The following is a 26,388-nucleotide window of genomic DNA, read 5'->3' on the forward strand; positions in this document are numbered from 1 at the left end:
GTTCATTTAGTTTTCATAACATCTTTTGAGCTAAATATCATTATCCCTGTTTTACAAATCAGATTGCAGAGCCTCAGTGAGGTTCAGTGAATATGTATGTATTAGGACTTAAAGTCTTTATGACTTCACAGCTTGTGTTCTTTACTACATATCACACTGTTCTTTTCTACATTGCATTCCAATCTTCTTGATAGTATAGATGAGTATAATTAGTAGTAGCCTACTGTGAATATCGTAAATTCTGAGAGAACTGTAAAATAAAATTAATAACTGAAAATTACGAATTCTCCCCTGTTCTAGTTATTATAAAGAGTAAGATCATGTCAGTACCTAAATACCAATATTTAGGCAGGTTCCCCAAGGAATATTTTGTGTTCCTTATGCCAGTACTCATTAAAGCAGATACTAAATACACCACGCTGTCTATCATCAGGCAGGCATTTAAAAAAAATTTTATTATGTTATGTTAATCACCATACATTACATCATTAGTTTTTGAAGGCAGGCCTTTTTGAACTCCACACTAAAACAAAACAAAAAAGCTATTGTGAGGCCATGGAAACCAGACTACTGATTTTAGCACATCTGTAGAAAGCAGTTCTACTGGCTGCTGGGAAGTAAGGTAGTTTTTTCCTCAAAACTCCTTCTTTTGCAACATATTCTTGTACAATATGTAAACTGATATTTTTATAAGCTCGTGTAGTATTTTCTTAATGGTTTCGCTGAGGAAAGATGAAGCACAGTGCATCAAAGTAGAAAAGGGAAGAAATGTCCAACTAATGAGAATTTGAAAAGTTTAATAATACTACGACCTTATTTCTAGAGAAATATTTATTGTCTTCAGTGGAAGCTAAATGTATCTGGACTAACTGATAATTGGGCAAAGTAATAAAAGTTAAACATCTTTCTATGTGAAAGAAATCTAGAAAATATGATAATATGGCATATCTTTTGCAGATACTTGTTTTGGTTAAATGAGAAGAAAATCATTATTGGTATCCAGCTCCCTTATTTTTATGGTTTTTGCAGCTAACCACTAATTATTTCAGAAGTTTTCCTCATTCACATGTGGACATGGAACTCATTTTTTTTTAAGTCATAGCTCTTTTGGTTTCCCTGCCACATAACTCTCTAGCTGTTGTACTTCTCTTTCACCCAATAAAGTTTGTTCACTTAACAAATTATCATGGAAGTCCCCAAATCTGAAGCTCAGCTCTCTGCTTCTCTTACTTTGCATCCTCTTTCTGTACACCCTCTTCTTAGAAAGAGTAATCATTTGGCCCAATTTTTATTAATATTGTATCAGTCCCAAATCTGTATGTTATTTACCCTTATGATTATCCATCGTTTGCCTTTACATTAGTGGCTGAAATTTTCTCAGCTGGAGGCAACTCTTTGTTTCCTTGGTTTCAGGTGACAACTGCTTCATTCTGTCCTCCAGAGCTCTAAAGCTGCCCTGTACAGTATGGTAGTCCCTAGGTACATGTGGCTGTTTAAAATAGTTAAAAATAGGGGCGCCTGGGTGGCTCGGTCGTTAAGCATCTGCCTTCGGCTCGGGTCATGATCCCAGGGTGCTGGGATCGAGCCCCACATCGGGCCCACTGATCAGTGGGAAGCCTGCTTCTCCCTCTCCCACTCCCCCTGCTTGTGTTCCTGCTCTCGCTCTCTCTCTCTCTGTGTCAAATAAATAAATAAAATCTTTAAAAATAAAAAAAATAAAATAAAATAGTTAAAAATAAATAGAATCTTAAATTCTGTTACGCAGTCGTAATACCCACATTTCACGTGCTCTAAAGCCTCATGTGGCTAGTCGTCACCATATTGAATAGTACAGATACAGAATATTTCCATCATCACAGAAAGTTCTATTGGATAGCAGGGCTCTGAAGTTTATTTAGTTTTTTTTTTTTGGTTTATAGTTCTATTGTGGTAAATAGTTGTTAACAGTGAGATCTATAAACATACACAGAATTATTATATCTTATTCTGTTGGCTAGGATCCTTAGTACAATGGTGAATAAAAGTGGTAAGAGTGGACATCCTTGTCTTGTTCTGAGATCTTTTGGGGAAAGCAAAAAACCAACTTTTTAAGAATTATTTTGGTAAAAATGCACATAACATAAAATTTTCCATTTTAACCAATTGCCCAGAATTACAAAGCAGTAATTTAAAAATATTTTTAGCATTTGAACAATGGCTACGAACTCCTGCATGGAATCCTTATATATAAAGCAGATGAAAGGAGGCTGTTTGGTTAAAACTTGTGAGGCTGTTTTCCCTTTGTGTGTTTTCCCCATTGCCCATACCCATGTATGTCATCTTCTACTTACTTTTGGTTCCTGAGGTATTATACTGAATACTGGGGCTCCTTGAAATACGATTTGGAAACAACTGTTCTAAGATAGTATTTTCCAACTAGTAAATTTCTTACAGAATTCTAAGCTGTACCTAGGTGATCTCCTTGCTAGACTTTTTCAAAGTAATGTTTTAAAAATGTGAATCAGGTGATGATAGTCTACTGCTCACACCCTCCAGTGACAATTGAATACTCGGGCTTGAGGGCTTATTTGAATGTCTTGGGCTGGACAATCAACAATAAATGAGGGGTACTAAAGCAGAGAATACATAAAACTACTTGTGGGAGTAGTATATAAGGTGACAAGAGGCAAAAGGAGAAAACGTAAACCAGCTCTTTTAAAGTCAACTTTATTAAGGTATAATTAATATAAAATAAAATGCATCTATTTTAACTATATAGTTGGTTGAGTTTTGACAGATGTATACACCCATGTAATCGTTGTCATAATCATAATATATAGAATATTTCCATCCCCCAAAACTTCTCACTTGTTCCTTTGCAGTTATATTTAGTTTCTATCACTATGTAACAAATCAACCCAAACTTAAAGACTGTAAACTATCTCCATGTACTGTTTCACAGTTTTGTAGTTTAAAAGTCCAGGTGGGCTCAGCTGGGTCCTCTGTTTAGGATCTTACAAAGGCAGAACCTTAATTTTGATTTTGTCTGGACTGGGTTTTTCTCTGGAGACTCTGAGAGAATCTACTCCCAGGGTCATTCAGGTTGTTGACTTAAGTCCTTTTTTTTCTTGCTGGCTGTAGGCTGAGAGTCACTCTCAGCTCCTAGAGGTTGCTCTCAGGTCCGTTCCACATGACTCCCTTTATCTCCCAACCAGCATGTAGACTCCTTTTCATGTGTTCGATCTCTGACTTTCTTTTTGCTACTAACCAGAGAAAATTCTCTGCTTTTAAAGGGCTCTTGTGATGAAATTAGGCCTGCCAGATAATCTCTCTTTTGCCATATAACATAACATAATCATAGGAATAATATTGCATCATTCATAAATTATCCCCATACTCAGATTATATAAGGGGAAGGGTTGTTGGGATCATCTTACAATTCTCCCTCCCTCAGCAGTCCTATATTTACTTTGTTAAATTTATTCCTGAATATGTCAGTGTTACTGTAACCATTATGTTTTCATTTCATCTTTCAATTCTTTTATTAGTATATAGAAATACAATTGATTTTCATATATTGACTTAGGCAGTTACTGGGTTACTCTGCATAAAGATTACTGTAAAGCTTAGTGGCTTAAAAACAACACAAGTATTTATTTTTCTCGTGAATCTGTACTTTGGACGGGGCTTAGTGGGGATAACTTGTCTCTGTACCACTCCCCATTAGCTAGAGCAGCTTAAAGGCTAGTAGCTAAATTCTTCTGAGTGTGTACTTTCTCCCATGTTTAGTGCTTGATGCTCCCTGTTGGCTGAGACTCTGCTGGGGCTGTCAGCTGGAGTTTCTGCACTTGGCTTCTCTGTGTCGCCTGGGCTTCTTCTCATTGTTGGGTTCCAAAGACAAATTATATGAGGAGGGGAGGGAGGCTGGCCAGGCAATATTGCCTTTTATGAAATAGTCTCAAGGGTCATACAATCTCTTTTCTGCATTCCATTCATCGAAGCAGTTACAAGGTTCAACCCAAGATCGAGGGGTTGATGGGATAGATTCTGCTTCTTAGTGTGGTGTGGCAAAGTTATGGAAGAAGAGGTGGCACCAGAAGTATTGCTGTGGCTGTTTTTTTGGCAAATGCAATCTGCTACTTGACCTTGTATCCTGCAGTCTTCCTAAATTCACTTATTAGTTCTAGTAGCTTTTTTTTGTGGATTCTTTACAATTTTAAATGACCATGATCATGTCACAGTTTATTTGTCTTTTTTCTTAAAGCTTTTATTTATTTATTAGAGAGAAAGATCACAAGCTGGGGAGAGACAAAGGGAGAGGGAAAAGCAGACTCCCCACTGAGCAGAGTGTCCAATGCAGGACTTGATCCCAACACCCTGGGACCATGACCTGAGCCGTGGGCAGTTGCTTATCCAGCTGAGCCACCCAGGCACCCCCATTTCTGTCTTTCTAATCTAGAAATCTTTTTATTTCTTGTCTTATTCTGTTGGCTAGGATCCTTAGTACAATGGTGAATAAAAGTGGTAAGAGTGGACATCCTTGTCTTGTTCTGAGATCTTTTGGGGAAAGCAAAAAACCAACTTTTTAAGAATTATTTTGGTAAAAATGCACATAACATAAAATTTTCCATTTTAACCATTTCCTTTTTTTCTTTTTAATTCCAGTATCATTAGCATGTAGTGTTATATTAGTTTCAGATGTACAATATAATGATTCAGCAATTCTATACATTACTCAGTGCTCATCATAAGTGTATCTTAATTCTCTTTATCTCCCCTCTGGTAACCATCAGTTTGTTCTCTATAGTTACGAGTTTGTTTTTTGGTTTGTCTCTTTTTTTCTGTTTGTTTTGTTTCTTAAATTCTTCATATGAGTGAAATTATATGGTATTTGTCTTTCCCTGACTTACTTCATTTCACATTATCCATGTTGTTGCAAATGGCAATATTTCATTCTTTTTATGGCTGAGTAATATTCCACTGTGTATATATACCACATCTATCTATCAGTGGACACTTGGGCTGCTTCCATAATTTGACTATTTTAAATAATGCTGCAACAAACATAAGGGTGCATATATCTCTTCAAATTAGTGTTTTCGTATTCTTTGGGTAAATACCAAGTAGTGGAATTAAAGGATCATATGGTAATTCTATTTTTAATTTTTTGAGGAACCTTCACACTGTTTTCCACAGTGGCTACACCAGTTTGCATTCCCACCAACAGTAAATGAGGGTTCCTTTTCTTCCACATCCTCACCAACACTTGTTGTTTCTTGTGTTTTTGATATTAGCCATTCTGACAGGTGAAGTGATTATCTCATTGTGGTTTTGATTTGTATTTCCCTGATAATTAGTGATATTGAGCATCTTTTCATGTGTCTGTTGGCCATCTGTATGTCTTCTTTGGCAAAGTGTTCATGTCTTTGCCCATCTTTAAATTGGATTATTTGGGGTTTTTGTGTTGAGTTGTAGAAGTTCTTTATATGTTTTGTTTACTGACCCTTTATCAGATATACCATTTGCAAATATCTCCTCCTATTCAGTAGGTTGTCTTTTAGTTTTGTTGACTGTTTCCTTTGCTGTGCAGAAGCTTTTTATTTTGATGTACTCCGAATAGTTTATTTTTGTTTTTGTTTCCTTGCCTCAGGAGACATATCTAGAAAAATGTTGCTCCTGATGATAGCAGAGAAGTTACTGCCTGTGCTCTTCTAGGATTTTTATGGTTTTCTGTCTCACATTTAGGTCTTAAATACATTTTGAGATGATTTTTGTGTATATTTTGTGTAAGAAAGTGGTCCAATTTCATTCTTTTGTATGCTGCTGTCCAGTTTCCCCTGTGCCATTTATTTTTATTTTTTATTTTTTAAAGATTGTATTTATTTATTTGACAGAGAGAGACACAGCGAAAGAGGGAACACAAGCAGGGGGAGTGGGAGAGGGAGAAGCAGGCTTCTTCCTGAGCAGGGAGCCCAATGCGGGGCTCCATCCCAGGACCCCGGGATCATGACCTGAGCCGAAGGCAGACGCTTAACGACTGAGTCACCCAGGCGCCCCTCCCCTGTGCCATTTATTAAAGAGACTTTTTCCCATTGCATATTCTTGCCTCCTTTGTCAAAGATTAATTGATTAATTAATCATGGGTTTATTTCTAGATTTTCTATTCTGTTCCTTTGATCTCTGTGTCTTTTTTTGTGCCAGTACCATATTGTTTTGATTACTACAGCTTGGTAGTATATCTTGAGATCTGGGATTATAGTACTTCAGTTTTGTTCTTTTTCAAGACTACTTAGGCTATTGTGGCCTTTTGTGGTTCCATACAAATTTTAGGATTGTTTATTCTAGTTCTGTGAAAAATGCTGTTAGTATTTTGACAGGGATTTTTTAAAAGATTTTTATTTATTTATTGGAGAGAGAGAGAGAGAGAACACGAGCAGGGGGAGGGGCAGGAGAGGGAAAAGCATACTCCCCACTGAGCAAGAGTCCTACATGGGGCTCAATCCCAGGACCCTGAGATCATGACCTGATCCAAAGTCAGATGCTTAACTGACTGAGCCACCCAGGTGCCCCTTGATAGGGATTTTGATAGGGATTGCATTAGATCTGTAGATTGCTTTGAATATAATGGACGTTTTAACAATATTTGTTCTTCCAGTCTATGAGCATGGAATATCTTTCCATTTGTTTGTGTCATCTTTAATTTCTTTCATCATTGTTTTATAGTTTCTGAAGTACAGGTCTTTTCACCTCCATGGTTAAGTTTATTCCTAGGTATTTTATTATGTTTGGTGCAGTTGTAAATGGGATTATTTTCTTAATCTCTCTTTTTGCTTCTTCATTATTAGTGTATAGAAATGCAGTGGATTTCTGTATATTGGTTTTGTATCTTGTGACTTTACTGAATTCATTTATAAGTCTAGTAGTCTTTTGGTGGAGTCTTTAGGGTTTTTTATATATAGTATCATGTCATCTGCAAATAGTGAAAAGTTTTACTTCTTCCTTACCAATTCAGATTCCTTTTATTCCTTTTTCTTGTCTTATTGCTGTGGCTAGGACTTCCAGTACTTAGTTGAATAAAAGTGGTGAAAGGGACGTCCTTGTCTTGTTCCTGATCTTCGGGGAAAAGCTCTCGATTTTTCATCATTGAGTATGATGTTAGCTGTGGGTTTTTCATATTTGACCCTTACTATATTAGAGCTTTGTTCCCTCTAAACCTACTTTGTTGGCAGTTTTTATCGTAAATGGATATTGTACTTTGTCAAATGCTTTTTCTGCATCTGCTGAAATAATTATATGGTTTTTATTCTTTCTCTTGTTGATGTAATGTATCATGTTAATTGATTTTTGAATGTTGAACCACCTTTGTCCCCCAGGAATAAATCCCACCCGATCATGGCAAATGATTTTTTTTAATGCATTGTTGGATTTGGTTTGCTAATATTTTGTTGAGGATTTTTGCATTTGTGTTCATCACAGATATTGACCTTTAGTTTGCTTTTTTGTGGTGTCTTTATCTGGTTTTGGTAGCAGGGTAATGTTGGCCTTACAGAATGAATTTGAAAGCTTTTCTTCCTCTTCTATTTTTTGGAATAGTTTAAGAAGAACAGGTATTAACTCTTAAATGTTTGGCACAATTCACCTGTTGATGCTGTTTGGTCCTGGAGTTTTGTTTGTTGGGAATTTTTTGATTATTGATTCAGTTTTGTTGATGGTAATCAGTCTGTTCAGATTTTCTATTTCTTCCTGATTCCATTTTGGGAGGTTATGTGTTTCTAGGAACTTATCCATTTCTTCCAGGTTGTCCAATATGTTGGCATATAAGTTTTCATAATATTCTTATGTACTCCTTTGTATTTCTATGGTGTTGGTTGTTATTTCTCCTGTTTCATTTTTTATTTTATTTGAGTCCTCTCTCTCTCTTTTTTTTTTTGATGAGTCTAGTTAAAGGTTTATCCTTTTTTTTTTTTAATCTTTTCAGAGAACTAGCTCCTGGTTTCATTGATCTGTTTTCTTGTTTTTTACTTTCTATTTTGTTTATTTCTGCTCTGATCTGTATTATTTTCTTCCTTTTACTGGTTTTGGGTTTTGTTCTTTTATAGCTCCTTTATGTGTAAGATTAGGTTGAGATTTTTCTTGCTTCTTTTTTTTTTTTTTTAAGATTTTATTTATTTATTCATGAGAGAGAGAGGCAGAGGGAGAAGCAGGCTCCCCGCGGAGCCTCAGGGAGGGACTCGATCCCAGGACCCTGGGATCATGACCTGAGCTGAAGGCAGACGCTTAACCAACTGAGCCACCCAGGTGTCCCTTTTCTTGCTTCTTGACATAGGCCTGTACTGCTATAAACTTCCCTCATAGAACAGCCCTTGCTGCATCCCAAAGGTTTTGGACCATTGTGTTTTCATTTTCATTTTTCTCTGTGTATTTTTTTATTTCCTCTTTGATTTCTTGGTTGACCCATTCATCGTTTAGCAGCATGTTATTTAGCGTCCATGTATTTGTGTTCTTTCCAGATTTTTTTTCTTGTGGTTGACTTCTCATTTCATAGCGTTATGGTCAGAAAAGGTGAATGATAAGACTTCGATCTGTTTGCATTTCTTGAGACTTGTTTTGAGGGCTAAGATGTGATCTGTTCTGAAGAATGTGCCATTTGCACTTGAAAAGAATGTGTATTCTGCTGTTTTAGGATGGAATGTTCCGTGTATATCTGTCTGTTAGATCCATCTAGTCCAATGTGTCATTCAAAGCCACTGTTTCCTTATTGATTTTCTGTTTGGATGGTCTATCTATTGATGTAAGTGGGGTGTTAAAGTCCCTTACTATTATTGTATTACTGTTGTTTACTTCCTTTATATTTGTTATTAACTGCTTTATGTATTTGGGTGCTCCCACATTGGGTGCATAAATATTTACAGTTGTTATATCTTCTTGTTGGATCATTCTGTTTATGACTATATAGTGTCCTTCTTTTTCTCTCTTTACAGTCTTTGTTTTAAAGTCTATTTTGTCCAATGTAAGTTTTGCTACCCCTGCTTTCTTTTTCCTTCCATTTGCATGATAAATGCTTTTCCATCCCCTCACTTTCAATTTGCATGTGTCTTTAGGTCTGAGTCTCTTGTAGGCAGCAAATAGATGGGTCTTGTTTTTTATCCATTTCATCACCCTGTGTCTTTTGATTGGAGCATTTGGCCCATTTACATTCAAAGTAATTATTGATAAGTGTGTACTTATTGCCATTTTGTTATTTGTTTTATGGTTGTTTTTGTAGTTCTTGTTTGTTCCTTTCCTCTCTTGCTCTCTTTTCTCACGGTTTGCTGGTTTTCTGTAGTGGTATACTTGGATTCCTTTCTCTTTATTTTTTGCATGTCTATTAGTGGTTTTTGATTTGTGGTTATCATTAAGTTTGTATATAACAACTTCTGCATAGAGTAGTCTATATATTAAGTTAATGGTCATTTAAGTATGAACCTATTCTTTTTTCTTTTTCTTCGAGTTTTTATTTAAATTCCAGTTAGTTAACATACAGTGTAATATTAGTTTCAGATGTAGAATTTAGTGATTCAACACTTCCATACAACATCCAGTGCTCATTACAACCAGTGCATTCCTTAATCCCCATCACCTGTTTAACCTATCCCCCCACCTACCTCCCCTCTGAGGTTTAGTCTCTGTAATTAGGAGTCTGTTTCTTGGTTTGCCTCTCTCTTTTTCTCCCTGTGTTCTTTTGTTTTGTTTCTTAAATTCCACATTTGAGTGAAATCATGTGGTATTTGTCTTTCTCTGACTGACTGGATAGCAACATGCAAAAGAATGAAATTGGACCACTTTCTTACACCATACACAAAAATAAATTCAAAATGGATTAAAGACCTAAATGTGAACAGGAAACCATTAAAATCCTAGAGGAAAATACAGGCAGTAACCTTTTTGACATCAGCTATAGCAACTTCTTACTAGATATGTCTCCTGAGACGAGGAAACAAAAGCAAAAATAAACTATTGGAACTTTATCAAAATAAAAACTTATGCACAGCAAAGGAAACAATCAATAAAACTAAAAGGCAGCCTGCGGAATGGGAGAAGATACTTGCAAATGACATATCTGATAAAGGGTCAGTATCCAAAATATATAAAGAACTTATACAACTCAGCACCCAAAAAAACAAATAATCCAGTTAAAAAATGGGCAGAGGATATGAATAGACATTTTTCCAAAGAAGACATACAGATGGCCAACAGACACATGAACCCATTCTTCTGTCCACTTCACACTTTAGATATATGGTGTCATACTTTACATCTTTTTGTGTTGTGAATCCCTTGACTGATTTTTATAGATATACCTAATTTTACTGCTTTCATGCTTCCTACTTTGCCTCCTTTAACTTACGTTGTTTGCTTTCCACTCAGGAGTCCCTTTTAACATATCTTGTAGGGCTGGATTAGTGGTTATGAATCCCTTTTAACTTTTGTTTGTCTGGGAAACTCTTTATCTCTCCTTCTCTTTTGAATGAGAGCTTTGCTGGATAGAGTGTTCTTGGCTGCAGATTTTTTTCTTTTAGCACTTTGAATATATCCTGCCACTCTCTTCTGGCCTACAAAGTTCCTGATGAAAAATCAGCCCATAGCCTGGTATGTAACTGTTTTGCTTTCTCTTGCTGCTTTTAAAATTCTCTACTTATCACTACTTTTTGCTGCTTTCATAACTATGTGTTTTGGTGTGGACCTCCTTGGGTTGATTTTGTTGGCGGGCTCTCTCTGCCCCCTGGATCTGGATTTCTGTTTCCTTCCCCTATTCAGGAAGATTTCAGCTATTATTTCTTCAAATAAATTTTCTGCTCCCTCTTTTCACTCTTCTCCTTCTGGGATCCCTATAATCTGAATGTTATTATGCTTGATGGTGTCCCTGAGTTCCCTAAGCCTATTTTCATTTTTTATGATTTTTTTCTTCTCTTTCCTGTTCAGTTTGATTGCTTTCCATCGCTCACTCCTCCAGGTCCCTGATCCATTCTTCTGTTTCCTCTAGCCTACTATCTATTCTATTTAGTGTACTTTTAATTTCAGTTATGAGTTCTTGATCTCTGATTGGTTCTTTTTTATGTTTTTTGTCTCTTTGCTAAGGATCTCACTGAGGTCCTCCACTCTTTTTCAAGTCCAGTGAGTATCTTTATGATCATTACTGTAAATTATCAGTCATATTGCTTATCTCTGTTTTGTTTAGGTCTCTTGTTATGATTCTGTCCTGTTCTTTCATTTAGGACATACTTCTGCATCTTCTCAATTTGTCTAACTCTCTGTGTCTCTTTGTGTGTTAGGAAAGTTAGCTGCATCTCCTGCTCTTAAAAGTAGTGGCCTTATAAATAACAGGTCCAGTAGTGCCCTGCAATGCAATGTCTCCTGTTCACTAGCACCTGGCACTCCAGGGGTGTCTATGTATATTGCATGTGTTGTACTCTTGTGGCTGAGCCACTTTTACCTTCAGTCTAGTCATCTGCAATGGCTCTCTTTGCCTGTTGTGGGCAGGATTTGGTCCCTGTGTAGTGGGCCAGTTTGGGGTCACTTTGGGCTTCAGTTGAGTTGGACCAGCCATTTGCTAGAGATACAATAGTACCAAAATGCAGGGCACTTTCCCTGTACTGTTCCCTGAGTAGTTTTTGTTAGTGAGTGGGGCCTGCAGTCAGACCAGATGTCTGGTGTATGTGGTTATCTTCCACCATCACTGGGACAGCAGTCACTTTGGACTGGTGCTGGCCCTCATCAGCACTTCTTGCTCACTTCCAGGCTTGTGGTACCACTTTGAATGGGCTTCAGCCTAGCGTGTATCGGAAGGAGGCAGGTCTGCAAGGGAATATGGGGGAGGGGCATGAGGTCTTAGCAAGGTTTGCACAGGTCTGTGAGGGGAGCTACAGCTGTCCAGAACTCTTGCCAAGGCTGGCCTGGTTTGAGGGGGCAGATCTACAGAAGCGAAGGAGAAGGCATTCTGTTAGCAAGCTAGGTGGAGAGTGTTGGCACTGAAATGGTTCTGCAGGTGTCCATGCATCTAGGCTAGGGGAGGCACATGGCACCCACCAACTCATTCTTGGAGAAATATCCCAACAATCCCTGCCCCTCCAGTGCATGCTCAGATTAGTAAATAAATGTTCCTGTATACCCCCAGATATTTTTCAAACTGTTGTTTCCATGCTGTATCTCAGGTCTGTGTGCTATTTCTTTAAGGGCGGGGATTCAGTATTTTCTTGCCCTCAGGCTCTCCCAGAGCTGAGCCCACTGATTTTTTAAAGCTCCAGGTGTTAATTTAAGCCTTGCTGATTATAAGAACTCAGAAAGTAGGCCCCTCTGGTTTTCAAAGCCAAATGTTATGGGGATTTGTCTTCCCCACTCGAGTTCCGCGAGCTTGTGGTATTTGGTGTGAGGGTTTGTTTCTCTCCCCTCTGCAGCCCGCAGCACCCCTGCCCTGGACAACTCCATGGATCTGTTTAGCTCCTGACTGTCTCTCCACTCTTCTACCCTCTTTGATGTGGCCTTTACATTTAGCTGTGGAGAGTCTGTTCTGTCAGTCTTCAGGTTGTTTTCTGGATTATTTACACTGATGTGGGTGTTACTAGTTTTATCTGTGGGACAAGGTGAGCGTAGGCCCCTCCTACTTGGCTTTCTTCCCCAGAAATCTGATATGGACCTAACCATTTCTGTATATACGGTTCATTGGCATTAAGTACATACACAGTTTTGTGCAGCACCACCATCCATCTCCAGAACTTTTTCATCTTCCCAGACTGAAACTCCATGCCTGCTAAATGATAACTCCCCATTCCTTTTTCCTCCTGCCCCCTGAAAACCACTATTCTACTTCCCATATATGAATTTGACTACTGTTAAGTACCTCATATAAGTGGACTCATACAATATTTGTCCTTTTGTGTCTGCTTTATTTCACTTAGCGTAATGTCTTCAAGATTCATCTATGTTATAGCAGGTCTCAGAATTCCATTCATTTTTAAGGCTGTACTTTTATTATCTATATCCTGCGTTGCAAATAATTTTAAGTGCCTCTTTACCAACAAAGTGAGCTGAGCACTTTGTGAATCCTTGCTGTCAGGGACCTTACAAATTAGAAGTAGAACTAAGACATCTACATAAGAGACATCTAACTACAATTGAGCAGTGACATGGCACGCAGCAGGCGGTGAGGATGTGCATGCCCTTGCTCCTTCCTTTTTCTCAGCTCCATCTTCACAGGAGCAGCCGTGGTGCCCGTGGTTTAGTCGTGGACCTGTAGCTTTGTCTGTGCCCAGGAGCTACACACCCTCGAGGTGACCAGCCAGGAGATGCTTGTCCAGATCAAGGCTCATGTAGCCTTGCTGGAGGGCATTACTCCAGAAGATCAGGTTGTGCTCCTGGCAGGCACACCCCTAGAGGATGAGGCTACCCTAGGTCACTGTGGAGTGGAGGCTCTGACCACCCTGGAGCTAGCCGGCCAGAGCCTGGAGGTAAAGTCCATGTTTCCCTGGCCTGTGCTGGGAAAGTAAGAGAACAGACTCCCAAGGTGGCCAAACAGAAAAAGGAGGAGACAGGCCAAGCCAAGTGATGGAAGCAGTACAACTGGCGCTTGGTCAATGTCATGCCCACCTTTCACAAGAAGAAGGGCCCTGATGCCAGCTCTTAAGTCTGTTGTAATCCTGGCTCTCCCCAATAAAGCCACTTAGTTTAGTCAAAAAAAAATAAATAAATAAAAATAACTACAATTTAAGAGCATGTAATAGTAATAGCCATTATTTATTTAGATTTTATTCTGTAGAGGGTTTATATTCATATTATCTCATTTAATCCTCAAGACAACCCTATATATGCATTCCAGTCATATGTTCCTATAAATGTAAGTGGTACAAATAGCTATAGGCCATCAAATCTCCCTAGAATGTAAGATTCCTGAGAGCAGATACTTTGTTTTGTTCCCTGTTTTATACCTAGCACTCAAAATTGGTGTTGAATAAATAAGGAGGCAGAGATTGCTGTGGTCTTTCTTCATGGAGGACTTTTATCCATGGGAGAATTAGCATGTTAGATAGGCCTTATCTGGTGAGTAGGATGTCCGTAAGCTATGGTGGCTGAGAATGGGATTTCACAGGGATGGACTTGTATGAGTACTTAGGAAAGTGATGTATAGTGGAAACCACTGGTTCCATTGGTCCTGGGGAGAGGCACGAGAATATTTGCTAAGGGTACTAGCAGTAGAGGTTTTTTTTTTTTTTTTTTTTAAGATTTTATTTATTTATTTGAGAGAGAGCGAAAGAAAGAGCACAAGTGGCGGGCAGGAGCAGAGGGAGAAGGACAAGCAGACTCTGCACTTAGTGCAGTGCCTGCCTAGGGGCTTGATCCCATGACCCTGAGATCATGACCTGAGGCAAAAATCAAGAGTTGGACGCTTAACTGACAGAGCCACCCAGGTGCCCCTAGCAGTAGAGTTTTTAATGAAGCTTTAAAATATTTAACTTTGGGGCGCCTGGGTGGCTCAGTTGGTTAAGCGACTGCCTTCGGCTTAGGTCATGATTCTGGAGTCCCAGGATCAAGTCCCACATCGGGCTTCCTGCTCAGCGGGGAGTCTGCTTCTGCCTCTGACCCTCTCTCCTCTCGCGTTCTCTCTCTCATTCTCTCTCTCTCAGATAAATAAATACGATCTTTTAAAAAAAATAAAAAATAAAATAAAATATTTAACTTTGAAGAAAGAATTCTAAAATGCCATTAAAGTAGCTCTTTTTTTTTAAATAGGTTAGAATGTGGGTATTTGACTATTATCTTAGCTTTTTTATGCAGTTTTCTGTGAAGTATATTTTTCCATTAAATTTACTTATTTTTATATTCTGCATATAAGTCCATTTTCATATATTAGAAATGCTGAATTATTTTTACTCACACACACAAAAATTACCTAATAGTCTATTAGGTATCCAGTAATTCCTAGATTCTGTGATATATTTATTGTTGTTATTAAAAATTTGAAGTATTGCCATTGATGGCATTAGCTTTGGGGTTTAGAAAAGAAGTGATCTGTGAACAAACAGAATCTTCAACATTCGTAGCCATTTCTGGCCTTAGCAAGTTTCCTTTGTTTATAAATCACTTATCAAGACCTCTCCTTCTCTCTTTTTCAGATCATTTTGAAAAGGCAAATAGTATTCATCTTACTGGTATCTCGTGGCCCTTGATTATGATTCTCATGTCATAAAATGTAATAGAGATTATATTCTATCACTAAGGTGCTTAGTTGTGGCTTAAAATAGTCCCTGGCCACAGACAGGTGTTTTTCTGAGCATAATGCCCTATTCCTGTAATGAAGGTCAGGTCTCACTTGTGTGCATTTGGTGATGTTTATCTAGTATGACCAATGTGTAGGTTTTAAATTCCATTCAGTAAAGCATTTAAACCTAAGAATTGTATTTCTTTATCACAAATAACATGCTATGGAGTTGGCCAAACTCCATTTTCAGACATGGCTTTATAATTTCTGACTTACATGCATGTCAAGTCATTCTAATTGTTTTCTTATTAAATTACTCAACACAACCATATTTCCTTGATTCTAAGATTCAGAGTTTTGGGGGTTTTTTTTAAGATTTTATTTATTAATTTGAGAGAGAGAGAGTGTGTGTGTGTGTGTGTGTGTGTGTGTGTGTGGGAGTGGGGAGAGGGGCAGAGGAAGAGAGAGTCTCAAGCAGACTCCACACTGAGTGCAGAGCCTGACCTGGGGCTCAGTTCCACAACCATGAGATCATAACCTGAGCCAAAATCAAGAGTCGGATGCACAACCAACTGAGCCACCTGGGTGCCCCTAAGATTCAATTAAAAAAAAAAAAAAACTTGTAATGTTTTTTAATCAGCAGTGCTTCTGATATTCTGTGATGTCTTAAAGAAAAAAGAGAGTTTTTCCTAAATTTCCAATTTGTACAAGGCACAGAGGAAGATGGCAAAAAGATTTTTGATAAAAACTCTACCTTCAAGGGGTGCCTGGTTGGCTCAGTTGGTTAAACATCTGTCTCTTGATTTTGGCACAGGTCATGATCTCAGGGTCATGAGATTGAGCCCCGCAGTGGCCTTCGTGCTGGGCATGGAGACTGCTTGGGATTTTCTCCCTCTCTCTCTGCCCCTCCCCCCCAATGAAAAAAAACTCTACCTTTAAAAAATTAAGACGAAGATTGGTCTTTATATATATATTTCTGTCTTCCTCTCTGTTTCTCTCTGTCAGACAAACTCTTAAAGTTAAGTGGCAGTTCAAGTAGTAAACCTAAATGCCACTCACCTTTTCTGCATAGTTCGTTAATCTGATTTTTATTATAAATGAAAATACCTCTAAGCCAAATGAAATAAAATTATTCTAATATCCCAGAGGGAGTAAGTCTGTGGACGAAGATAGTGTGTGTTGGGATGCACTTCATTCTCTATTCATAAAGTTTTTAAAGGAAATAAGTAGATTATTAGCATTGAATTTAGTATTCTGCACTAGAGTTCTTCAAGTATTAACTTAGCCTTAACAAGGGATTATGAGGCTAAGTGATAACACCAGGTGTGCTCTTTCAAAGCAAATCTGTATAAAAGGTAATAGTGTATAATATATATATACACACGTATATATATGTTTTGTGTGTATAATAAAAACCATGTTTTTCATGTAAGATGAATCCTTGCATGAGGCCTTCATGTTATTACCCAGTAATTTTTGAAGGGATGACTAGTTGGTCTTGGTTTTTGCTTTGTTATGTGTGTCAACTTGTGGCATATCTTTTAACATTACTATTATAAAACCATTAAAGCACCAAGGAGGATTGTTGTTCAGAGAATGAAGCTCAGGTGCATAGAAGCACAGCTGGATCTCTGGAATGAAGATGATTGGCCAGAAGCATCTTGACCTCTGTAAGCAGGCCTTATGCTCATGGAGTAGTTCACGACCTTTAATACTGCCAAGAATAGTAGCGTGTTTGTGGGGCTTTCTAGAATTCCATCTCAGTACTGTCATTTTGGAAATGAGAATAAAGTTTTAGTTAGGAAACTAAGATTTATCTTTCATTAGTACAGTTAGAGATAAACGATTATTTGGCAAGAAGAGCTCAAGGCTCCCCACTGAGATACCTGTGCCACAGTTATCCTAATCCTACTTGTAATCTGGCCCCTGGTTATCCTCATGTATTATCTTTCAGTGACAGACACATCAAGACTAACTACAAATAAGATAGCTCATCGAACAGATGACTCTCTGGAAAGGAGTAACTGAAAAAAAGTTTCAGGTCCACCTAAAGATCTTTTCTAGGAAGCAGAATGATAAATAACAGTTTCAAATAAAATGACAGATCTCATTATTACAGACTATTGGGTCACATATCAAGAAGTCTTTTTATTTGTTCAAAGAGTAATTTTTAGAGCATCTGCACTGTACCCTTATTACTCTGAGGATAAACTTAGAAAACCTCAAGATAATTTAAAAGGTGTATGTTCTCTGCTGATTTTATCTTTGAAAATTCAGATATAATTCGCATAACATAAAGTTCACCATTTTAAAGTATGCATTTCAGTGGTTTTTTAGTATATTCACAAGGCTTTATAACTACCACCATGATCTAATTCCAGAAAATTTTCATGACCCCAAAAAGAAACCCTGTACCTCATTAGCAGTCATTCCCTGTTTTCCCACCACCTCCTGGAAACCACTAATCTGCTTTCTGTATCTATGGTTTTTCCTCTTCTAGACATTTCATATGAATGGAACCATGCAGTATGTAGAGTATGTGGCTTCTTTCACTTAGCCTGTTTTCAAGGTTCATCCATGTAATAACATGTATCAACACTTCATTATTTTTTATGGCTAAGAAATACTCCACATTGTATGGATATGCCACATTTTGTTTATCCATTCATCAGTTGATGGACATTTGGGTTTTTCTACTTTTTGCTTATCTGTCTCTTTATCCTCATTTCGATTCTCTCCCCTATCACTCTGCACTTCAGTGAGTGACTGTCTTTCAGTTCCTCACCAGTACCAAGCTGTCTCCTCCAGAGGATTTGCACGTGTTCATCCCTTGGCCTACAACCATCCCTTTCCTCATTATATCCATTTACTTTCTTAACTTTTTTTTTTTTTAAAGATTTTATTTATTTATTTGAGAGAGAATGAGAGAGAGAGAGTACGAGAGGGAAGAGGGCAGAGGGAGAAGCAGACCCCCTGCTGAGCAGGGGGCCCGATGCGGGACTCAATCCCGGGACTCCAGGATCATGACCTGAGCTGAAGGCAGTCGCTTAACCAACTGAGCCACCCAGGCGCCGTACTTTCTTAACTTTTAATCATGGTTCACATCCTAGTTCAAATCTATTTCTGTAGGGATCACTTCCCCCAAATATACCAGATTCTCCTGTTGTATGTTCTCATAGCATCAGCCTTCTTTCCTTCATAATATTCCTCTTAATTTATAATTATATACTTGAGTGTACTGTCTCTTTGCCTTCCTCTCCCAACTCTAGTATAGTTTAAATTTCATGAAAGCCAAGTTGCGTCTGTTTTTTACTTGTAATTGTATCCTGGAGCATAGCACAATGCCCCGCATATATAGCTGTTGAATGTATTAATGCATGAATTTATTTACAGTGCTAAGTACTAGGGACACAAAAATGAAAAACAGTTTCTGTTTGCATGGAACTTACAATGAAGAGTTAAGAAGACAAGTAAACAATTATTTTGCAATAAGAAATGCTATAGTGGCAGTGTGTACAGGTGTTGTGAGACCAGGAGGAAACAGGAGGAAAATCAGGAAAGGCTTCAGAGAAGTGGCTTTTGAACTAGGACTTAGTCTGCCTCACTTGGTAGAATGTAGGGTCTCTAAAGGAGGAACTGTGAATGGCTTACTACTGTGTTTTACTTCATAGAAGAGTGCTCTGTAAATATTTATAGAATTGAATCAAATTCAGTTTTCCTGGCAGACAGGCAAATTGAGAACACTTCAAATATAGAGATAACAGTAATTCTGGACTATAGAGATAAGTAGTTCAGTATCTTTATAGTGTGCAGTGGGAGTGTAGCAAGAGATAGGGCAGAAGAGCATATGACTAGATAGAATTCATATTATCGTGGTTATGGATTTCTGTTTTATTCAGTGGATTAAAATTTGTTGAGCTTATTGTTTATTATTTGGTTCAGATTGCTCCATACTTGACCGGTAGAAGTTCCTTTGAACTAGCACCTGTCCTTCACATATGTCCCCATCATTCCCTGAGCATTTTCTTTCTGGTGAAAGATGTTCCAGGCTTATCATTGACTTTCCTTGCTCCAGTTCTGGAATTAGCTGTTTCCTCAAGCTCCCCTATTTCATTTTAGTGCAAAATTACTGAAGTGGAAGAAACTACATTCTGGGTACTTGGTGTGCTTATTGCTTCTAACCCCTCTCAGTGAACAGTACTAGGAGATATATGTATATTCACACACATATACAGCTATACTTATTTCTCTACCAGTGTGTGTGTGTGTATTATGTTTGTATAAATAGAAATTCACACTGAGATGTTCAGTTCCAATCCAGTACCTCAGGATTCTTTCTAGCCTCCCCCTCTTCTATTTGTGTATGTAAATGCCTTCTTTGACAATGAGAAACTTCGCTCCCATTATCCTCATTTTATTTACTTATGCTCAGTCTCTTTGTGTATTACTCATCTCCTGACCACTCTGGTCACCTACTCAGCCTTTGATTTTCCCCCTACCACACTTGCTACTCTCGAATCTACCCAATCTCAATAGTGTCAACTATATCTTTACAGTTGCTCATGCCAGAAGCATCTGTGTCATTCTTGTTGCCTCTCTCTGAACCCCAAATCCATCCCAGTAGTAAATTCTTTCAGCTCTACCTTTATTTTTTCTTAAGATTTTACTTATTTATTTGACAGAGACAGCAAGAGAGAGAACACAAGCAGGGGGAGTGGGAGAGGGAGAAGCAGGCTTCCCACTGAGCAGGGAGAGCCCGATGCAGGGCTCCATCCCAGGACCCTGGGATCATGACCTGAGCCGAAGGCAGACGCTTAACAACTGAGCCACCCAGGTGCCCCATCAGCTCTACCTTTAAATAGAACCAATTTCCCTCACCTCTACTGCTACTGTTCTAAATCAAGCTACCAGTATTATTTCTTGTATGTATTTTAGCAAGATTTTTTCATTGACTCTCTGCTTCCTTCCACCTTTCCTTCTGATGTCTGTTCTATATCAGTAGCCAAAGTGATCTTTCTAAAACCTAATCAGATTATGTCATCAGATTATGTCATTCCTTTGCTCAAAACCTACTGGTAGTTTCTCTTCTCATTCAGTTTAAAAGTCAGAATTCTTACCAAGGTTTTATGTCACCTATCCCCCTTTCCCTCACTGTAATTCAGCTATATTGGCCTTTTTGTATTCCTCAATGATTGCACTCACACTTTGGGGCCTTTGCCCTTGCTGTTTCCTCAGCAAGCTGTTCCCTTAGACATCCACACAACTTACTACTCCCTCACTTCATTCAGTTCTCTGTTCAAATGTGACTTTATCAGTAAAGCTTTCCCTGCCTACCCAATGTAAGATAACATCCTTTTCTTCATTCTCTATGTCTTTATTTATGCTTATATGTTTACTATATTTGTTATGACAAGACATAATATTTAAGAGCAGAGATTTTGGTCTGATTTTTCTTCCACACAGTGTCCCTGCCACCTAGAATAATGTCTGACAAATAGTAGACTCATGATAAATATTTGTTGAACAACTTTTGTGCACTCATGTTTAATACATTCATTTGGGTGAAATAGATTTTCATGATATATTAGATGTTTAACCTGTTTTATAAGGAGAATTAGTGTCAAATGAGATATGACCTGGCCTTAAGAGAGAGAGTTCACTTCCGGAATGTATGTTAAAGGGTTCGGAGAGCAGAATTAGAGATTAGAGATATTTTGAAAAAGAACTTGTTAATGGAATTGGTAAGAAGTCTGCTCATCACCAGCTATACATTTCTCAGATCCAGAGTTTACCTTGCTGCCTTAGTTTCTCATGTTTGGCAGACCCTCTCAAGACCATTTCTCAAAGGATGTCCTTCCCTAACTGTAAGCTTGCTTTCTGCACCGAGACTGTTAGGCATCTCATGTTTTCTGGCATGTAAGTGGTTGGCACACCGTAGGTATTGTTTGAGTACTCATTTCTCTTCCCACCTTTCCTGATCTTCCACTAATCAACGTAACCAAATGTTTTATCTATATTAATAAGTTTTTATGTATCTTAACTGAATTTTCCTACCAAAATAGCTAAAGTTGGTGAATATAAGTAAACAAAAAGCATATGGAATGTTTTCACTACAAAATTAGAATCTAATATAATACTAGATTTAGTGTTTTCCCTTTATCTTTCTGGCATAAAAGTAGAGAAGAGAGAGTTAACTTCACCTGAGTGACCAAGCAAGACCAATCTAGATGAAAGTACAAAGGGAGTTTCCAAGCATTAAACTCATGGGTACTCTTCCTTTGTAAGTTTATCTTCATTTGGTAAGACATATGCAGACATACCATGTAGATGTAGGGATATTTTTGGTTCTTGCCAAAAATAAAAGTGCTTTAAAGTATGCCTTTTGGGAGTGCAAGCAACATGTGAATTCAGAAAATTATCTTTTAAGTAAAAGAAAGAGTATGTCTTTTTATAGTATTCTTGTCAACAAGAATGTACCCTATGCTTGATGGGGTAAGAACTTTATCTGGTATACTGAACTCCAGCCTCATTTCCTAACAAGCACGATTGATTTTAGTTAGATATTAAGGATGTGTAAACAAACTCTGAAAAGGTGGACTTCAGATTGGTGGGAAAAATCATAGATTATAAAGGTAATGATGTTGAAGTTCTCTAGAAAAAGAAAACTTTTGACCCCTACATCATACCAGGCCAAAGTATAGATTCGTGAAAGAGAAATGTAATAGACAAAAACATGGGCAAATATTTGTTTGATCTAAGTGTGGGGAGGAGATTTTAAGTATTCTAGCAAAGGTAGACACTTCATGGGAATATGGTGGTAGATTTAACAATTCCAGATTTTTTTTAATGTGTAATGTGTAACTAAGACAGCAAGGTAAACTCTGGATCTGAGAAATGTATAGCTGGTGATGAGCAGACTTCTTACCAATTCCATTAACAAGTTCTTTTTCAAAATATCTCTAATCTCTAATTCTGCTCTCCGAACACTTTAACGTACATTCCGGAAGTGAACTCTCTCTCTTAAGGCCAGGTCATATCTCATTTGACACTAATTCTCCTTATAAAACAGGTTAAACATCTAATTTACAGATATAGAAAACAGGTATTATTAATATATCATGAAAATCTATTTCACCCAAATGAATGTATTAAACATGAGTGCACAAAAAGTTGTTCAACAAATATTTATCATGAGTCTACTACTTAATTTTTTGTTACAGCAATATCCTACTGCAAGATACTAATTCTGTATTAATTAGGACAAAGGCTAAACAACTAAAATAGACCCAAAATGTAAAAGCTCAAATAAGATAGATGTTAATTATTTCTCATGCAGTAGTTCAGGGTAGATAGGTAGGTTCTACCTCATGAAATTATTTAAGGACCTGAGTTAACAAGGTGACTCAACCAATTTCTCTCATCACCAGCTTGGCCAAACCTGGGTCATTGACATATTTGAATTCTATCCAGTGAATAGAGGAGAGAGAGCATGAGAAGGCATACCATTCTCTTAAAATCTAGTCCCAGGGCGTCTGGGTAGCTCCGTCGGTTAAGCATCTGCCTTTGGCTCGGGTCATGATCCCAGGGTCCTGGGATTGAGCCCCGAATCGGGCTCCCTGCTCAGCGGGGAGCCTGCTTCTCCCTCTCCCTCTGCTGCTCCCCCTGCTTGAGCTGTCTCTCACTCAAATAAATAAAATCTTTTTTTAAAAAAAAAAGTCTAGTCCTAAAAGTGGCATATATTGCTTCTGCTCACACTGTATTAGAAAGAACTTAGCCACATGGCCGGTCCTAACAATAGGGGAAACTAGAAAGTACAGTCCCACCACGTGCCCAGGAAGAAAGGGAGAACAGATTTTGGTGGACAACAGTTTCCACCACAACCCCTATCTGTCCTGTCTCTAAATATCTGATAAGGCAGATGACAACGTGGGAGTTAAAATGTTTTTATAACTCAATAAGAAAATAGAAACATCCTAAAAGAAACAAGGAGAAACTACAAAATCGGTTTAAAAAAGAAAAATACACCCTTATATATATATGTCAACTAATATTTGACAAGGGAGCCAAAAATACTCAGTGAGGAAAGGATAGTCTCTTCAATAAATGGTGTTGGGAAAATTGGATAACCATACATAAAAGAATGAAATTGGACTCCTATCTTATACCACTCACAAAAATTATATCAAAATGGATTAAAGACTTAAGGCATGAAACCAGAAGACTCCTATAAGAAGACACAGGAGAAAAGCCCCTTCACATTGGTCTTGGCACTGATTTTTTGGATATGACACCAAAAGCACAAGCCACAACAGCAAAGTAAGTAGGTCTACATCAAACTGAACTTCTACACAGCAAAAGAAACACTCAAAATGAGAAGCCAACCTATGGAATGATAGAAAATATTTGCAGATCATATATCTGATAAGGGATTAGTAGTCAAAATATGTAAAGAACTCATATAATTCAATAGCAAGAAAACAACCCAATTTAAAAATGGGCAGATGAAATAAATAGACTTTTTTCCAAAGAAGACGTACAAATGGCCCAACAGTTACATGAAAATGTGCTAGACATCACTAATTGGGGAAATGCAAATCAAAATCACAATGAGATATCACCTCACACCCATAAGAATGGCTATCATCAAAAATAAAAGAGAAGTGTTTGTGAGGATGTGGAGAAAAGGGAGCCCTTGTGAACTATTGGTAGAAATGTAAATTGGTATGGCCATTATGGAAAACAGTATGGAGGTTCCTCAAAAAATTAAAAATAGAAATACTGTGTGATCCAGTAATACCACTTCTGGTTATATTATCCAAAGGAAATGAAAACAGAGTCTCAGAGAACTATCTGCACCCCCATGTTCAGCACAGCATTATTCCCAATAGCCAAGATATGGAAACAACCTAGGTATCTTTCAGTAGATAAATGGATAAAGAAGATGTGGTATATATATAAATGGAATATTCAGCCATAAGAAAAAAAGGAAATCCTCTCATTTGCAATAACTTGGATGAACCTTGAGGGCATTATGATAAGTGAAATAAATCAGACAAAGACAAATACTATATGATAATCACATGTGGAATCTAAAAAAGCCAAAATCATAGAAACAGAATACCATGGTGGTTACCATGGCCTGGGGAATGGAAGAAAAGGGAGGTCCTGGTCAAAAGATACAAACTTCCAGTTATAAGATAAGTTCTGGGGATCTAACATATAACATGGTGATTATAGCTCCTAATACTGTATTATATACTTGAAAGTTGCTAAGAGAATAGATCTAAATGTTCTCACCACAAAAAAGAAATGGTAATTATGTGATGGGATGGAAGTGTTAGCTAATGCTAGAGTGGTAATTATTTTACAGTATATAAATTATCAAACCAGCAAATTGTACACCTTAAACTTAAACAATGTTATATGTCAGTTATATTTCAAAAGGGCTGGAAAAAGAGAAATATGAAAGACTAATGATGGTACATCTGTAGTCATTTGAGTTTTGACAGGGGTGTCAAGACCATTCAGTGAAAGAAAGAATAGTCTTTCCACAAATGATCCTAGGACAACTGAATATCCACATACAAGAGTATAAAAATGAATTCAAAGTGAATCAAAGACCTAAATGTAAGAGCTAAAACCATAAAACTCATAGAATTTTCCTTCTTTAGCCTTAGCACTTACATCCCATGAATTTATTGTAAGTATATAAATAGATGTCTATGAAAATATTTGTCTACATGCATGATGAGTACAAAGAGATAAAGTTAAAAGTAACTAAAATGTTTAAAAATAAAACATTCAATAATTTGAAGTAATTTAAATATTTGTTAATAAACTGTAGATAATTCATGATATATCCTAATGATGTCATATATTCATTTTTAAATTATGTTGTAGAAGATTATTTAATGACATGGAAAATGTTAACACTGTATTAACATTAAAATGGATCATAAATAATATATTCAACAGTCCTAAATTTGTTTTTTAAGTCTATTTTATAAATAAAATTTGAATATTTTATAAATACATGTTCACATATTTAGTCATCAAAGTACTTAGAAGTGATTATCTCTAGATAGTGACATTACCTGTGATTTTTATACAAAAATTACTTCTATATATTCCTCCAACCCCATAAAATTCTGTTCCCTCTGTTTCAACTGCTCTTATTACACAGCGTACAGTTCAAAATCCATGTTAGTTTCTGGTGCTATCTCTTGAATAACCTGACGTTTGTGTCATATATGAACAATCCACTGCACATGAGTGACTAGGCTATTGACTTAGACTGCACTGTGGTTACTTCTGCTCACTTGGTTTGAACTTAACTATATATTACTTACATTTTTAAATTTTTGGTATTTTATATTACATATCTTAGTATAATATAATTTATATTATTTATATTTTTTAACTGTATAAAGCTAAGTATAGGTGAAATATTATTCTACAGCACTTAACCTTTTTTTCATTGATGTGCATGCCAAAGTATCTTCAGATTTTGTAAATGGGTATAATTAGTGTATATTTTAAATGATGGGAGTAGAGCTGACCAGAAAAGAGGTGCCCAGAATTACAAATCAAAATCAATTATTAGTGTAAATGAAAAAGGGGAATTAATTAACATAGTCTGTAGTTCGTCTGTAAACTTCAGTAATCCTCTTCAGTTTCCTCCCCTTTCATTAAAACTATTAATAACTAACAAAGGTGTGTGAATTTCACCTCGACTGCCTTCCCATAATCAAAGGTAGAAACCTTAATGATTAGTGAAATTAGGGAAAACCAAGAAGCAGAAAAAAAAATTTTAACGGCCCCTAAATTAACCATAAACTAAATTTATTTCCTGAAGAATTGCAAGTCCCTGCCCAAGATTTGAGCCTTCCTGGGCTTCTCTGCTGCTCCCATACCCTAATATACCATACTGTTCTGTACTGCCTTGTACTAATTCAGCAGTCTCTTGCTAATGCTGCCCTTCTCAAACCTTTTCATCAGGCATCTTGGACTTCTATTCAATAGTAAACAAATCCCTTATTTCTTCAACATTAAAAAATAAAAAAATCAAATATATAGAAAAATACAAAAATATTATAAATGTCCATGTATCCATTACTTAAAATTAGCAAATAGTTGTACATTTTATTAGATTCACATAAATTTTTTAAAGAAATCAA

The 26,388-nt window shown here is 37.1% G+C and overlaps 1 protein-coding gene and 1 pseudogene across 2 annotated transcripts in view; both read left to right on the plus strand.

The window, feature by feature from the left end:
* Positions 1–26,388, plus strand: part of FCHSD2 (FCH and double SH3 domains 2) — a 307,059-nt gene that overhangs the window by 172,337 nt on the left and 108,334 nt on the right. The window lies entirely within an intron of this gene.
* Positions 11,674–14,411, plus strand: LOC129046390 (ubiquitin-like FUBI-ribosomal protein eS30 fusion protein; annotated as a pseudogene).

Source organism: Mirounga angustirostris, unplaced genomic scaffold (genome assembly GCF_029215605.1).
Source record: "Mirounga angustirostris isolate CCGP_5_RB_7025 unplaced genomic scaffold, mMirAng1.0.hap1 SCAF_13, whole genome shotgun sequence".
Lineage (NCBI taxonomy): Eukaryota > Metazoa > Chordata > Mammalia > Carnivora > Phocidae > Mirounga > Mirounga angustirostris.